At 43.0% G+C, this 5,000-nt stretch overlaps 1 protein-coding gene across 3 annotated transcripts in view; it reads right to left on the bottom strand.

Annotated features, from left to right (window-relative positions):
• LOC113171784 (SPRY domain-containing SOCS box protein 4-like) overlaps nt 1–5,000 on the bottom strand; it is a 62,147-nt gene that overhangs the window by 35,672 nt on the left and 21,475 nt on the right. Inside the window, exon 1 of one of the 3 annotated variants that reach the window (XM_026374471.2) lies at nt 1,427–1,717. The exons of 1 other annotated variant lie outside the window; for it this stretch is intronic. The gene's annotated coding sequence lies outside the window, so the exon portion shown is untranslated. Of the gene's footprint in view, nt 1–1,238; nt 1,316–1,426; nt 1,718–5,000 lie in introns of those variants that run through there. One more of the 3 variants, XM_026374473.2, reaches the window with a different exon arrangement.

The raw sequence follows: 5,000 nt of genomic DNA, 5'->3' as shown, positions 1-5,000 counted from the left end.
AATGCTTAGTTTAGTGTGTGCTGACATTAGATAATGGACACAAAGTATGACTGAGGTTTTATGTAGGCTAATTCGTTTTCCAGATATTTAGTTATAAACCAAAGTGTTGTTTGAAAATGATGAACGTCACACTAGATAAAAAGTCATGCCACATGTCACATGAGCGTTATCTTTTTCTTCTTACATTTGGACTACCCAACTCATACAGCTAATAGGAATAAATGCAGCCTCAGTTCTTGGACACACACACACACACACACACACACACACACACACACACACACACACACACACACACAAGCGTTTTATGATTGGGGCACTTGCTTCTCTCCCCACGGTGTTCTCCGAAATTACTCTGTGCAAAGTGGAACATAGGGTGCTGTGCCAGAATATTGGACAGGGAAAAGTACATCCACAAAAGCATGCACACACTCCAGGTCACATACAAGCAGCATGATCTCAAGAAACCTCCACACTGGCCTCAAACTGCAACCAGAGAAAGAGAGAGAGAAAGGAAGGAAATAAAAAGCAGTGCCTAAAAGGTGCAACAACTCAAACAGAGGGGCTAACTATAAAAAGCAGCAAAGGAAGGCTGTGAAGATCAGAGTGAAATGAAGGCAGCTAGAGAGAACACCGACAATGGAAGAGATGGAGAGCGAGAGAAAAACAGAGGTCAGCAGCTGACAAAACAAAAGGATAAAGTCAGAAAGGAGAGCTGCTATCTCTCTATCCCAGGACGAACCGTACAACTACACCCCCCCCACCCATTCACCCGAATCCACAGACTAAACATAACACTGGGGAAAAAAAAGCTACTGCAGGCAGCACAGAGTGAGCCGTCAGATTAGGTGTGTTTGTAACATACAGACAGTGTGTTCAAAAATAGAAAGCAGGATCTATCCTATTATTATTGTGTGCGAGTGGAGGAAATCCTCGGGTAGCTTATCCCACAACTCTCGATTCTCTCCCCCTATCAAACAAAAGCAGACATGCACACAAACGCACACGGGGGGTATCCCAGCCAGCTGGGGCCCCGAAACCATTAAGACATTTAAAGGCAACAGAGGATGAGCAAGGGGGGGTGGGAGAGACGGAGGGACGGCTTCAAAGACGAGCTGAGCGCGCAGCAGCATCCAGAGGGAAGAAGGAAATATTGAGTAGGTTGTCAAAAGGTTAACAGCAGCGAGGTAGGAGGATCTGGTCTAATGTAAACAGAAGGAAAAACTAATCATATTCACAGCTACTTCTCACTCTCTGGGATGCACTGCACTTTGTATCACTGCATCCTACTGTATGTAGCTGTACAGCTACTCTGTCTCTTCCAGGTACACACACACACACACACACACACACACACACACACAGTCACTGAAACAGGAATCATACACTGGACCTCGTAGACGGCACAACAGATCAAATTGCTTACAGGGAATCTCCAGTGACTCGTCTCATGCCTCGCTGTGTGTAGCTGTTCAGCCTGAGTCCATGTTCACATCCAGACGGAAGACAGATGAACTCCTTCAGCCAGCCGCCGGCAGCGAGACAGCCGAGCAGACGGGGGGAAAGAGAGGACCAGCAACCAGCAAGTCCGACTGAGAGAGTGAGAGAGAGAGAGAGAGAGAGAGAGAGAGAGAGACTCCCTCTTTCCTCAGAGAGCTGCCCACGTCTCCTCCTCCTTCCTCTTTTGTTCCCTCCCACTTCGCTCCCTGAAGCTTATCTGTCCCGAGGCTATCACTTCTTCCTTGGCACCCCCCCCCCCCCCCCACCCCCACCCCCCACTACCTTCTTCTTCTAACACACTCCAACTCTAAAAAGTGTGTTTCCAAGGCAGCGCTGTTACATCTGCTGTCAACTAGAGCTCGGAAACGGCCCCACTCCAGTTTCAGTTCCTCTTCAGTGTTTCTGAGAGAGCGAGAGAGAGAGAGAGAGAGAGAGAGAGAGAGAGAGACATGAAGGGCTGAAAGCCGATCCCCACTGATCTCATCAAGCAAAGTTACCAACAGCAACCAGACCGGCAGGCAGCTGAGAAACACCCTGCTCACCTCACTCCCTCCCCCCCCCTTACAAAGAGCTCACACCGAGCCAGCCAAGCATACCAACGTTCACATGTGCAATACACACACACTTACACGTGCCCTATACACCGCACAAGTGGCATCAAGGCATCAAGGTGAAAGGCACAGTAAATATAAAAATACCACCCAATTAGCCCAGTAACACAAACAACTATTAAGTAAAGGTACTCTATGAAAAGAGCGTCTGTTTCCACAACAAAGACTATTATAGAGTACAAAGTGTTCCTTTTGCCGACTTCACATTTTTGCAATTAACACAACACATCCAGGAACTGTGTTGCCAGCAACCTGCTCTGTGTTATTCTGCTCTGTTGCTCTCTATTCTTTCCTGTCATCACTTGTACATCAGCCCACATCTGCACATTACTGCGTAACTTGGCTCTGAGGTGAAGTGATGATTAAGTTAATTTATCAGCCTTTTCCCGCTACATCAGTCATTCACAAAGTCTGGGAAGGGAAGGAGGAAGAAAGCCTTGGGTGTTTAAGAAAAAATAAAGATATATATATGTTAATAGGAAAATAGTTATTATCTTCATTTTCACTACTAGAACTATTTACTTATTTATTTACTACCTGCTCACACACCTATTATAACTCTTGTGCGTGTGTGTGTGTGTGTGTGTGTGTGTGTGTGTGTGTGTGTGTGTGCTCAAGCACATACACATTTTCAGTTCCTATAAATACACATTCACAAGTGGTGAGACAGACAGCAGTGTTCGCAGTCATGTAGTACTGGGGCCCAGCCAGCTCACTTCCTGTACGAACTTCCTTTTCCCAGGACTGCCGCGACCACCAGGGAGCCAAGTTCTCCACAGTACCACCTCTCTCACAATATTATTACCATATCATTACATCACGTCTGCAGAGAGCATTCAAACGTAGCCGGCAGTAGGAGAGAGCTGCAGGGTTGGCAACTCACGGTTTCGTCTGACTTTCCTCTACTTTTGATTCACAGCTGAGGCTGTCAAACACTCACATTATAACAAATGCACATCAAACACTTTCGTTCTTTGAATATGAAATGTCGGGTTAGCTAAGTCATAAGTTGGCTGGTTAGCAGATAGTTAGACTGGATTAACTTAAAACCAAACTGAAAAACAACAATCCATTTTTTTACTTGGTGTCATGTACCAATCTATTTCTAACACTAAGTTCTTGGAGTCTCGAACAATGTATGATGTTATTTGGTGAACTTTAGATGTAGATTCTGTTACTTTGTATTAGGTTATTCATCTGTGCAATAGAAATCCACTGTTTTTCAAAAACTATTTAAAACACATCAGTGTGTCATAATACTGCCCAGTGAGCAGCCACCAGTTCTGTTTCATTTCCATTATGAAAAGTCATGGTCAGATTATCATACGGTCACTATTCAGAACCACATACTCATAAAACATGTGAACACATCAAAGCCACTCGACTGGCCTAATTCAGACAGTAAGCTGGAAAAGAGCTAATGTGCAAATCTGTATAAGCACACACTAGGGGCTACGGACATACGGGTTAGACACATTACATTTACCAAACATACTGTATATAAGGAGTTCATACACACAAACCTCAACCACGTAACTGTCTCGCTTTTCTAGAAAGCAGCCAATGTAGGTCAGTGGTTTTGAATGTAAGTATTCACTGTAGGCTTAGTATAATACACGCAGGTATTGAGGAGGGAGGGGTTGGAATGAGGTTAGAAGTCTGGAAAAAAAAAAACTGAGCGTCTGTTTCCACCTAAGTTATACTGCAGTGAAGACTAGCTCAGATCTGAGGGGTCTGAGGAATAGTTCACAGATTTCCCTGTTCAAAACTGCTGCCCAGTTTGTATTTTTTGATGCATTTGAGCACAAATAAAGTTTAAAATCTTGGTTGTTTACACAAACCTAACTGCTGTAATCACTTCTGTATTTTAATCCTAATTGTGGCAAAAGTCCATTAATTCCTCCACAAAGACAATTAAATGCTATTTCTTCCAAGTCCTAGAGAAGGATTGTGGAAGTCTGGAGTTGTAATATAACTACTGTCTGAGACCACCTGGCAATGCTGAACTCAAACCTCCAGCCACATCTTCTGGTTCACCTCATATTTAATGTGTCAAATATGTCCAATTTACACATTTCAGTTTGAAAAAATGCAGCTTACAGTATTGATTTGCATGAGGCTATGACTGAGGCTCAATCATACAAGCACATACAACTGTATTTTAACCATTTTCTCTAGATTATGTCTACTTTACTTAAACACACAATCCATTAAAGTAAGTGTCAAACGTTGAGAGTTTTGCAACATGACTGTCCATCATTCACCCGCCTTCCCGTGTTTCCCAGGACCACCCCATAGAACCGCACCTTACAGAGCAAATGCTGTACCTGTATTTGTTATGGGAGTTCTGTCATTCGTGCAAACAATCGTCACAATCGCTTGGGGCATTGCTCACATTTTATTCTTTAGCACCAAAATGGCCTATCAATTGCCTCTGTGCAAGGCACTTGATCAGAGCTTTTGATCATGACACTAATGAAGAAGAGAAAAGAAAACTGACGATAAGGAAGAAGAAGTAACAGAAGTCAACACAGAAAACAATTCAGGCTGTAAAACAACCAATTCTCGTTTGTTCTTGTTCTTGTCATGTGAAATGAGAAAACTAAAATGCAACACGTATATTTGCAAGACCCGTGGAAAAAACGTCATGTTTTGTCAATTACACACATGCTGTACAAGACAAGACCAGGTAGACAGGTTTGCTGTATGCCCTAAAGAAAAGAAAGACAAAGAAAACCTGAGAGGTTTTAGTTTTAGTGTTATTTACCCGTTTTCACTGTTTTGTAATAAAAAGCAAAAGAAAATGTTTCCTCTGGTACTTACAACTGATCAAAATAGTCCATAAATAATGTAAATGGATGTGAATTTATTACAAAGTCAATAAAAATA

Source organism: Anabas testudineus, chromosome 17, assembly GCF_900324465.2.
Source record: "Anabas testudineus chromosome 17, fAnaTes1.2, whole genome shotgun sequence".
Taxonomy (NCBI): Eukaryota; Metazoa; Chordata; class Actinopteri; order Anabantiformes; family Anabantidae; genus Anabas; species Anabas testudineus.
This window is presented reverse-complemented; position numbering and strand designations above follow the sequence as displayed.